Source organism: Myodes glareolus, chromosome 15, assembly GCF_982192425.1.
Source record: "Myodes glareolus chromosome 15, mMyoGla1.1, whole genome shotgun sequence".
In the NCBI taxonomy this organism is placed as follows: domain Eukaryota; kingdom Metazoa; phylum Chordata; class Mammalia; order Rodentia; family Cricetidae; genus Myodes; species Myodes glareolus.
This window is the reverse complement of record NC_142040.1, coordinates 63,802,090-63,814,940: the sequence shown is the minus strand read 5'-3', so window position 1 is coordinate 63,814,940 and position 12,851 is coordinate 63,802,090. Positions and strand designations below refer to the sequence as shown.

Below are 12,851 nucleotides of genomic sequence, written 5' to 3'. Positions count from 1 at the left end.
CTTCTGAACATCTCTCCACACTGGATGATATTGTTGTTGCTCCAATAACCTCGAAATTTGAAGAAACCTACTAGACTAGACATTACGGAGATAGGAGCACCAAGAAATGTGTGATATAGCCTGCCTGAAATCCTAGCCATGGAGAGGTAGACGTGAGCTGATGCATTCATGTCCTACGTATGCTAAACAGGTGCAGCCTGCCTCAAAATAGACAAAAAAACAAGCAAAAAATGACAAAATTCAAACAAGGTGCTAATATAATACAGTGTTGGTGACAAAAGAAATGGGGATATGTGGGGCAAAAAAAAATGTGGATGAAAAAATGATTTCCAGTAAGAGGGATTGTACACAATACACACATACACAGCTAAATCAACTACAGTATTTTCAAGAAGTATATTAAATATGTTATTATCCTCTTGTGTTAGAAGGAAACACTAATGTGTTTAATTAAATGAGTACTTAATTTCTTGAGTACATAGTTTCTCTTTAGTTATTCATTTTTATGAAACATTGAAAATCACATCAAACTCATATTATTACTAGTTCTGACTGAGATTGAAGGTATTGAGGTGCACTGTATCAACCAAATTGACCCCCAGGTAAAGGTGACCTGGTGACCCATTTCAATTCCTGCAACCCACATAAAAGAAAGAACTAACTCCCCAAATTTTTCTTCTGCCTTTCAATTGTATACACTGACAAACACACATAAATAACCAAAAATGTAATCTGATAAAATGTGAAGCTGTATAGGAGGTACAATTGCGCCACAATGGCAGAGGATCCTCCTCGAAGGGACCTGATGGTGCGATCATTCAAGTTCAGAAGGAAGATTGAGCAGTGACTTATTTTTTTTTTCAGAGGTCTGCCTAAAATTGGTGTCCATATGATTATTTATTACACATTCAGGGGCTGATTTTAGTTGACTCCTGCTTCCCAAAAGAGATACCATGAAGAGGAATGGATGAGGATTATTTTTTTCTATTGACTTCTTGGTAGAAAACTGCAACCCAATAATCACATTTAAACTCAAATCCAAATTCATCACTCTTAAGTGATAGTACCCATTGGGTTTTCTGAAGACAATACGTGAAATCTAGTATCAAACTTATTTAGTTTGAACAACTCATTCCCTTCCTTTTTTTATGTTTTTGAAATCTTTGAAATTTTATATTTTTTTTAATATTCACTATGCATACTAATTTGGGGTGGAGGAAGGGTACTGGAAACCAACCCCAGAGCCTCATTCACACTGTACTCCTGCCCTCTCAATGAGCTAGATTTTCTGTTCTTTTATACATATTATAAATATTGTAGAAAGATGCATGCAGATTTCACATTTGGTCACCATTCGCTCCCAAGTGAGGGAGAGGAACTCATTCTGAAAGCACAAGATTTGACTATCTTATCCGTAAGGTCTATTTTAATATATTTACATTTATTTTGAGCAAGCATGTACTCCATGGGAACAGTGAGGTAGAAGAAATATCACATAGATATTTTCAGGGAGAAAAAAGAACAAATGGATCATCTAGTCCCCAGAATTGCTACTTCTTGCTGTGAAAATAGTGGCAACTATTATCCTCTGAGAACTCTCGCTGTGACATAATACTTCAGTGACGTACACCTGAACTCGAAAAGAAGGTAATTGGACAATTTGTTATTGCTGCCAACTTTTAGGTCTGGTAGGTTTAGAAATCTGCTCACTTTAGCTATGGTAGTTAACAACGTCTTATAACTACCTTTTCTAACTGTACTACATCACTCATGACAATGACATTAACAATATAGTTGAAGGCACGTGCCATCCTCCATTTTATTTTCTTGACCAATATATTAATTATGAGGTTTTGGTTCATGACCTGTATTGTATGTGAAGTTATAAAAATATAAAATAATGAAGAACTGTATTGAACAATATGGAAATCTGCAAAGATAAAATACTACCAAAGTATAGTATAGAAAGTCATAAGAAGGTAGGGCTAAGTTTCTGGCTTACTTTCAGAGATGATCCCAAGTGAGTAAGACATGCTCAAGTGTTATAAAATATTTAGCACATATCAATGTGTTTTCTATTTTGATGGAGCCAAGGGAATAAGTCACATCAAATTAGGTAGCTTGAGATTATGCAAAACTCATATTAAATAGGTGAAAATTTTCTATTTAACTGTTGCAATAATGCAAGCATTACTTAAAGTCAGCAAAGTAAAGCTTTTATGGTGTTTCCTTATATTGCAAATGGCCATTGGGTACTGTTTTGAATTAATGGCAGAATATGATCAGAGGACTGTGTCTAAGTGAAAGCAGAACTGTTTAAAACCTCTTGTAAAAGGTATAATTTAAAATATTCTAATGCATTTTCATGAAACATAAAATATAAATGCTGGTGCTACACGCTATTTACAACTGTTTCAGAAAATATCTATACCTAATGCTTTCAAATTATTTGTTCTTACTTTAAAAAATAGTTTAAGTGTATGAGAATATCTTCCCCACATGCATACCTGGTGCCCTTTGAGGCCAGAGAGGGTATTGGAAACCGTGGCACTAAAGTTACTGATGATTGTCTACCCAATCCCAGTTCTCCACAAGAGCAGCAAGTGTTCTTCACCACTGCGCTATAGTTACAGTCCCAGCTCCTACTGTTTAACAATTCAATTGCTCATAATTATGTGCACACAGCATTATAAATCCTTGCATGTACAGAATGTGTGGTGATAAGATTTATTATAATTTATAAAATATATACATATGAATTTAAGTTTAGTACTATATAATTATAAAATATTGCAATAGAGTCTACTCTACCTACAATGTTATATAATTTGCTGTGATCCCTTCTAATTAAAAATATTTTGAGAACGAAAATACAATCCTTTGCTATAATCTTGCTGGTGTCCTGAAATCCCCTGAGATCTGCTTTCATAATTAAAGTATGAAAACTCATACTCCTTCTGTGTTTGTCTTTTTTCCACTAAATTGCCTCTAATACCTTTAAACTTTCTGTGAATCATAAGACGTCATTTATATTTTGTCAGATTTTAGAAAACTTATCTAGTCCTTTCAATGAAAGATGATTGATGCTTTAATTGGTTGCTTTTGATTTCTGCTACACATATATTGTAGAGTTCAACCACGATGAAGAAGCTTTGTGAACATTTCAAAGTTAAAACACTGTGAAGAGAGAGCGGGACGTCTGTCTTCGGGTAGCAGCAGCGTTTGTGGTGTTGATCACCCGGGAGCGAATTAAAAATGGGTGATGTTGAGAAAGGCAAGAAGATTTTTGTTCAGAAGTGTGCCCAGTGCCACACTGTGGAAAAGGGAGGCAAGCATAAGACTGGACCAAACCTCCACGGTCTGTTTGGGAGGAAGACTGGTCAGGCGGCTGGATTCTCGTACACAGATGCCAACAAGAACAAAGGCATCACCTGGGGAGAGGACACCCTGATGGAGTATTTGGAGAAATACAAATAAAGTACATCCCTGGAACAAAAATGATCTTCGCTGGAATTAAGAAGAAGCGAGAGAGGGCGGACCTAATAGCTTATCTTAAAAAGGCTACTAAGGAGTAACTCCACTGCCTTATTTATTACAAAACAAATGTCTCATGACTTTTAATGTGTACCATAATTTAATTCATACCCCAAAATTCAGATCATGAATGACTAACAATGTTTTGTTGGACAGTCCTGATTTAAGTAAAACTGACTTGTAGAAAAGTGGATCTGATCTTTTTTAAAAGTAACGATTCCAGTTGCATAAACAATGTCACTGCTCTCCCTTTCTCAAGATACGATTGGACTTAGTTATTAAAGTTCTACTTTCCACAAAGATGGGGGTGTTACCTCAAACCTACTAAACGGTCTTATAATTACATTTATATAATTGGACGTATGAATATGTTTAAACACTGGGGAAATTCTGTCACCATCTCAGAAATGAGAAGACTCGCCTGTGGTAAAGTTTGTACTCCCTGTTGTTACAGGCAATGGCTAAAGGTCAGGAGGCAACTGTCTATTCTTGACTCAGTGGTGTTATTTTATTAGAATTCCTTAAGTCAAAGGATGCTGCCTTTTACCATTGAAAGGCACTTACTGTGGTCTATGTATAATATATCAAATAAAGATATTTAGCAATGTTAAAAAAATAAATAAATAAATAAAACAAAAACAAAAAAACACTGTGAAGCCTGAATTTCTTAAAGGAAATGGGGGATGTGTAATCTCATGATACCATGAAAAATATTCTCTGGAAAAAAATAAGAATTATTCCTAGATTTCCTAAACGGAAATTATTTCCTACTGGAAATAGAAAAATGTCCATATATACTGTGAAGGACTCTGCAGACAAGTAAATTCTTTCTTTTCTCACAACCCTAAATTTAAAACTTATTTGTCCAATAAATACACTTGCTTTTAATAAGTTTATCAGCATTCAATATGAAGTATATTGATAATAAACTAACTGTGTGAAGTTCTTTACTGGAATATTATTTTACTGTTTAGCAGGAATTCAATATAAAATCATAAAAATTACTAAGTACACATGTAACAAATTAAGCATGTAACTCTGGAACTGTGTTAAAACAGATTATAATAAAAATAAAAATGAGAACTGGGTCTATGATACACAACAGAATAAATCATTAAATTGTATGCTGTTATTTTGTAGATATCGATTAAACATTATCAAGTAACTTAACTTCAAGCATAAATCATGGCATGGAAACATAATCACATTATATGCTAAAATATTTTTAAAATATAACCTTGAATTTAAAGATGTATTTAACAATGTCCACCATTCATTACATTTTTTATCAACAGAAGAACATTTTATTGAATAAAAAAATAGATGTATTACATCTTCCATGATCAAAATTGTGAAAGAGAACAGTAATTTCATCTGAAAATATATTTTTTGCTATGCAACCTAGATGATCAAAGGGGTATGAATTCAGTTTGATCTTAGTCTGGTAAGAAAGTCAGATAAAATGTACTAACAAGTTTTAATAGGACTAAAACAATGATCTATTACATATAAAATAGATTCCATATTACCATATTACACAGCCTTCCTGAAAGATGAGCAAACAGAACAATATCAAGCCCGGCAATCTCCCTTTGAGAATGAACAAAATATTATACTATCAGTAAATATATATATATATATATATATATATAGCTTTAAGATAGAGTTTTGCTGTTGCTTTTGAATACATTCAATTTATGGTCCTTTTTTTAAAATCAGGAGAGTTGTTGTGAATCAGATGGAAAACAACTCTCAGTCACTTCTTAAAAAGAATTTTGCTCAAGCCAATGTTTCCAAAGGAAATTAATTTTTGGCAAAATGTTCTTATCCAAGGCGAGGCAGGATATTTCAGTGTTATAGAAACTGTGACTAGGGTCAGCGAAGAGGAAGAAGTGAGCTCATGGTCATGGAAAAGGATGAGAAGTGTGCTCTCAGACACTTTATGAAAATTTTATTTGTGGTCTAGTGTTAGTTTCTTTGGAATAAGAACACAAGATAAGCAGAGAAAATCAAAGGAAAAACTTAAAGAAGTCTATACAGTCTTACTTTTTAACTTTAAAAAGCTGCCAATTACATGTAGTTTTATTTTTATATTAAAATCAATAATGAAATTTTCAAAAAAGTAGTATTACCACCTATTTGTTGTCTTCTAGTAAAAATATGTTTCTATTTTAAAATATTTCAGAAAAAAAAAATCATTTCATTCTCCAAGACTAAGTAGATGAGTAACAAAAAGAAAGAGGTGTTATATAAAAATGTAAGATTAGCATATATATATTTATTCACATATACATTTATCCAAATATATACTATATATATATATATATATATATCAAACATCCCATATTTTGCTTCTTTGAAATTGTTAAAAGTGTATCTATATTATATTAGTATAATATATATCTATATTATACTAATTTAAAGTTTAATAAAAATTAAAGGTATCTTTGTTATAAATTACCTATAATCTTAGGATTTAGGTAATCAGATTCAGGAAGGCTGTCAAAAGTTCGAGGTCACCCCTTTCTATATCGTGAGCACATTGTTGGTCTGAGCTATTGCAAGAACTTGTCTCAAATATCCATATAACAAGAGCAGTTAAGGACTTTTTCAAAAACTACAGATTATATTATTAGTATAAATTGATACCTATTAATCGCAACAAATGAATATAAGCTTTAGATATTTGCTTTTCTAATAACTTACAGATTGTTTTCTCCATAAAACCTAAAGGAAATCTATGCTGATGCATTACTATGATCCTATCTCTACAATCTGAGACTACACTGTGACTTTTGTTGGGCCTTATTGTTGGATCCCAGGCCTTTCCCAGCTCCTTAAGGCGCTTTACAAGACTGTTTACCCCACTAGTCTAAGCTTCCTGTCATCTCCTCTGCTTGCTCCACCAGCTAAGGGAATTAGCATAGAGAGCTTTATCCTCTATTGACATGGTAATTCCACCTGCAAACAAGGGTTCTTGCAGGTGCGCCTGAAATGTCTGTCACTGCAGTTAGCTCGAGCCCCCCTGCCCTGTTCCTCCTGTCACTGGCGTCAAGAGCTCAACACCTCAATCTCACTCCCAGCCGGAATGGGGTTCTCGTCCTTTGGCCCCCAAGTGTGGAATTTTGCTGAATAAAGTTGACATTTACCTTTTGGGCAAATGATCCAGGTCTCTCTGTGTCTGTGTGTATCTGTTTTTAACTCCTAGGACATTGTTCCAAGCTCGTGGTTTGATAAGTGAGGCGAACACAGTGTCGGGGAGTAGGGGCTCACAGAATTGGGTGGGACACCTTATTGCCAGAATGAATAAAATATGGTGGTGTTACTCACGAGCAAAGACTATATTCCTCCTGTGTACTCAGACTGTTTCATTAAATTATGAAGAAAATATTGTGACAATCATTTGTTGTTGTCATGTAATCAATGTTTACAGCCTAAGTTAATATAGAGTTGTAACCTTAAGTGATATACATTCCCATGTCCCTGACACAGAATAATGCATGTGTGTTTGTCATATGATACAATAATCATTTTATCAAAACAGAAAATACAAGTTGAAAAGAACGTTATAAAATAAATGACCACCATAAATGTTGAACACAACAACATACAGATATAGCTTGACAGACAAGGATATTTGTAATACTGCTTGCTAACTGGGCCAGTGGGAGTCATTTATTACACTTCATATAAAACTCTGTCAAGTATCAGCCACTCTGTGTCTAGATGATGATCTCTATAGTCTTCAACAAAGGAGAGAGGAAAGACAACAGACACAGAACACTTACAGGACAGCCTTCAGAAAGCACACATTCGGATTCATACGACAGACAGACAGGGATAATGGCAGACCCAAGGAAGAAGAAGTGAAGAATTCAAGTCATGACTAACTCTTGGTTAAACAACACCAAGGGGATGTGCTGATTTCTTTTCAGGACACTAATAAATCATGGCTGACTCTGAATATATTCTTAATGAATTAAAACTAAAATCTTGTTCATTTCATGAGATTTAACAATCACAACATATGCATATATGAATTTGAAAGACTGATCAGTGTTTACTAATGCTTTATAGTAAAAGCACATAAGTATCATTCGAAGAAGTCAAAAGAAAGTATGTAATACTATGTATGTGGCCATCTTTATGAATGAATCATATATGCATGGAAAGTATAATTTATAAATAAATTTTAAATAAGGAATATAGTCTCTGTCTGAGCTAGAGTTTTTATTGCTGTGAAGAAACACCATGCAGCAGCAACTCGTATAAAGTAAGACATTTCAATGTGACTGGCTTGCAGATTCAGAGGTTTAGGACATTATCATCATGGCAGGAAGCTTGGCAACACGTAGGCAGACACGGCATCAGAGAGGTATCTAAGGGTCTACATCCGGATTAGCAAGAAACAGGAAGAGAGAGTAAATCTCTGGGTCTGATTGAAATTCTGAAACCTCACACACCACTCCCAGTTAAAGAAAAAAAAATCCTACAATAAGGCCACCCATACTCCAACAAAACCACATGTCCTAATCCTTGAAATAATGACAATCTGTATGAGCCTATCAGGACCACTTTTATTCAAACCATGAATCATTTTGTTTGTTTGTGTATATGAAGAATATATATATATATATATATATATATATATGTATTAAGTAAGGCATAAATTTATACATTGTAAAAGCAAAGGACCCAGTATCCCTTTATACAATTATGTCCCTATATGTAAATTCATATATGCGAATTTTCCCTTGGTGTGAATTTTTACTCCTAAGTTAAAATCTAGTCTAAAGTTTCTCATCTTTTGATGAAATGAACAGGCTATAAGGCTATAGGAGCACCAATAACCACAGGAATTTGTGACCTATGCTAGACAGTGTGTTGGTGGTCCTCCTCAGTCTCTATACACATGCATTGTCAAAAAAATGCTCACTCATATATACAGACACTTACTTTTTAAGTATTAATAAAATAAATAAAAAACAATAATTTCCTTTATTTTGTCCTAAAACAATGGTGGGTATTTAGAGTTATCTGATAACAATATAAAGCATCTTTAAATGTAAAAACATGATGGTTTTCCTTAAGAAGAACATAAATTATGTGGGTACAGAGAACTAAGTATCTCTACTTACTGATTTGAATGCTCTATTTGTATTTACTTTAAATTTTGTGTAAGACAGTGCTTAGACGTTTTCAGTTTTTCTGCCCATGTGTAGTATTGAAAAGGGTTTGCGAAATCTATTAATCGTCTAATTTTACCTGGACTTCAGATTAACATAAAGTTGTCACTAATGATCAAATAGTTCCCAGAACTATCATTAGTATTGTAAATAAACACATAAGATTTTATTCACCCATAAAATCATGCCTCTCTAATCTTTTAGGTCATGTGACCAATACACCAAAAAATTATCATTGTAATTTAAAACGTGAATTCTGTTCAATACATAAAAGTATATAAAGAATTTCAAGAAGGAATGCCAAGGATTTCAGAGTCAGTTTGCTGTAGGTTGATAAAAAAGATCACAGCTTATTCCATCCAAGTGGCAGTTCAAGGCTCTCAGCATGGCTTCAAGGATTTATGAAAGGCTTCTTCTTTGGTAATTTAACATAGTCCTGTAATGAATGGTGTTTCTTAATTAATTGCCAAAAATAAGAAATGAAGGTGACTCCAAAATGTGCTATCCCTGCCTAGATGGCATGCCAGCAGTGCGAAGTATTCCATGCCAGCATTCATTTCTTTCTGAATCCATTTAGGTGAGTTTCACGAATATTAACTGAACAGGCAGATAATGTCATTTGATGTAAACCTACTTCAGTTAAATAAACTCCAATTTTTGTGTTACAATATTTAGATAAATAGTAGAGCAATAAGGCAGGAACCTAAATCCTAAATATTTTTGGTTTTTATTTCCTTCGCCACATTTCCATTCCATTCCATGACTTTAATCCATACTCTCTGTCTACAGAATTCATGCCATAAATCAAATAGATGTGCAGAACATTATAGTTGTACATTTAAGAGTCTTGCTTCATAATTCCACTTGTGTTCAAGATCACTAGCTAATAAATAGAAAGGATATATTTTTGTTACTCGAAATTCACTGATTTATTAGCAGATCTATAGATCTGTCTATCTATTTCTTGAAAGGTCTATATAGAGAAGAATTTGGGCCAAAACAGTAGTGACTTCCTCTGCCTACTTATTACTAAGTAATGGTTTTCTGAGTTACCTTCCTATAACAAGTCTTACATAAGTCCAGTAAATAATGTAATTAATGATAACAATAATAAATAAAAAAACAGAATCAAAAAGTTTATCTTACCTATCCACTGCTTTGCAAGGAGTATCCATTATTTTTATCCAGATACTTTATCAAGGATTGAGAGACAACCCCTAGCACATTTTGAATTCACATTAGAATGTGGCTTATACAGGCAAAAAGATGGTTCAGTGGCTAAAAGTGCTTGTTGCTAAGCCTTTTGACCAAATTTCATTCCTGATTACCACACAGTGAAAAGAAATATACTCCTGTAAGCTGGACTTTGACCTCTACAAGTATATAATGACCTCTCTCTCTCTCTCTCTCTCTCTCTCTCTCTCACACACACACACACACACACACACACACACATTTGTACTCACAGAAAGCAATGAACTGCGATTCATAGAAATAATGGCCATGAAAAAGAGGAAATAAAAGAAGGCCAAATCGTCAACTAGATCTGAAGGATAAGACTCCATGGAGTTTATTCTACACAAAGACATTTTAGATAAGAACAGAAAAAAGCTCCTATTGGTAAAGTTCATGAAGAAATTAACTAATTAATTTTGTCCCTTTTTAGATGAAAGATAGAGAGGATTCATTTTCTTTATGTAATTGAGTAAAGGATACAAATGAGGTTTTCGCAAAGAATAATAAACACTGCAGTCTCTGGGGTAAGCGAGGGAAGTGTATGTTAAAATCAGCACTGTATTTGTGGAGATTATGAGCCACACTCAGAGTTTAAGCGGCATAGAAATAATAGTTTGTGTGAATGCTCAGAGGGCTCGAATGGACTGTAAATAAGGGTTTTTTTCCACACTGAATCAATTTTACTTTAATTTGTAATGGCTGGAGAGTATTAAGAGGGCTTCATCTTACACCCATTAACACATTATAATAGCTAAGATCAATAACTCAAGAGGCAGCTCACGCTGGAAAGGATGTGGAATAAGGGAAACATTTACCCTATGTTGGTGGGAGTGCAAACCTGTAAAGTCACTACGGAAATCAATGTGTTGGGCTATTTTCCTCAGAAACATGGGAACTGCTCTACCTCAATATCCAGCTATTCAACTCTTTGGTGTATTCCCAAAAAGTACCTCATCCTGCTGCAGAGACACTTGTTCAACCATGTTTATTGCTGTGCTATCAATAATAACCTGAAATTAGAAATAACCTAGAAGTTCCTTGACAGAATAATGGATAAAGAAAATGTGGCATATTTACACAGTAGATTGGATATTATTAAGATTTAAAAATGATGCTATGAACATAGTTGAACAAATGCTTTTGTAGTATGTTAGGGCATCTCTTGGGTATATTCCCAAGAGTGGAATTGCTGGGTCCTGAGGGAGGTTGACTCCCACTTTCCTGAGAAACCGCCACACTGATTTCCACAGTGACTGCACAAGTTTGCATTCCCACCAACAATGGATGAGTGTTCCCTTCACTCCACATATTCTCCACCATAGGCTATCATTGGTGTTTTTGAGTTTAGCTATTCTGACAGGTGTAAGATGGTATCTCAAAGTTGTTTTGATTTGCATTTCCCTGATCGCTAAGGATGTTGAGCATGACCTTCAGTGTCTTTTGGCCATTCGGAGTTCTTCTGTTGAGAATTCTCTGTTCAGTTCAGTACCCCATTTTTTAATTGGGTTAATTAGAGTTTGAGTGTCTAGTTTCTTGAGATCTAATGAGAGCTCACCAAGGCCAGCTGGACTGGGACTGAATGAGCATGTGATCAAACTGGATTCTCTGAATGTGGCTGACATGGGGGCTGTCTGAGAAGTCATTGATAATGGCACTGGGACTTGTTTCGTCTGCATTTTTTGGCTTTTTGGGATCCTAGTTTGTTTGGATGCTCACCTTCCTAGACCTGGAGGGAGGGGGAAGGAACTTGAACTTCCCACAGGGCAGGAAACCCTGACTGCTCTTAGGACTGGAGAGGGAGGAGGAGAGGGAGTGGGGGGAGTGGGAGGGTATTGGGAGGAGGGGCAGAAGTGGAAATTTTTATAAATTAATTAAAAAAAGAAAAAAAGATTTTAAAATGAAACTTACAGGTAAATGAATACACAAATGAATAATCATCCTGACTGAGGTGGTTCAGACTCAGAAAAACAAATCGGTCATTATTAACTTATATATCCATATAAGCTGTTAAATCAGTGATAATCAAATTACAATCTGCAGAACCACAGAAAATAGATATAAAGTACAAGGACAAGCAGATAAATTTTCCTAGGAAAGAGAAATACAGTAGATAGTTACAGATAGAAGGGATTGCTGGGTTGGGAATAGAACCCAAGGATCAAGTGGGAATGGGAGCAAAAACAGAGATGAGGGTGAGAGTATGGGGAGAGACAGTTAAAATTTGAAGGGTAATATTGTAACCTAATTCAGTAGAAGGTTCTTAAAATACATACGTGAGCAAAGTCAATCTAAATGAAATCCCCAAACAATTAGGGGACAGAACCCCAGCTGGACAGATCTTGTTGCCAAATGAAGCTTCCAGTAACAGGAATGGGTTAGATATTATGAAGCCTGTTGTCAAAACTATAGGTTAGTTTTCACAAACTGTCCCCAATGTCCTGTTGCTAAAGACGACATCACACAACTTACTGAACATGGAGACTTTGTGCTGCTGCTATATAGAGTCTTTACCCCAGTAAGCTACCTTGTTGGGACTAATTGAGTCCTGGACTTCAGCTGCCCTTCCCTGTCTAGAACCTTCAAATTGAAGTAACTAGAACCTGTGCTTTGCCTAGAGGATCAGAGGATGGGATTTTCACCTGTTGGCCATTGACAGCAGTGTATTTAAGCCTCCAAGGTGCTATTAAAGAGGGGCTTTTGGTACCACTGATTGAAGGTCTGTGTGTCGGTCTGTCTCTGCTTGAGTATTCTCAATCTCCAGCCCCTTTCCGGAAGCTTGCGAACTGGGGTCTAGTGCAGAGAGCGCAGACCGGGGCTGCAGTGCGCAGCACTTCCTGCTTTAGTGCAAGATTTTACTTTGCATGCTACCAAAGGAGAAATTCAGACACAAACACA

General features: G+C 35.1%; 1 protein-coding gene and 1 pseudogene across 4 annotated transcripts in view; one reads left to right on the top strand and one right to left on the bottom strand.

The window, feature by feature from the left end:
• Cdh18 (cadherin 18) overlaps positions 1-12,851 on the bottom strand; it is an 840,836-nt gene that overhangs the window by 132,679 nt on the left and 695,306 nt on the right. The window lies entirely within an intron of this gene.
• On the top strand, positions 3,197-4,139 carry LOC125414919 (cytochrome c, somatic pseudogene; annotated as a pseudogene).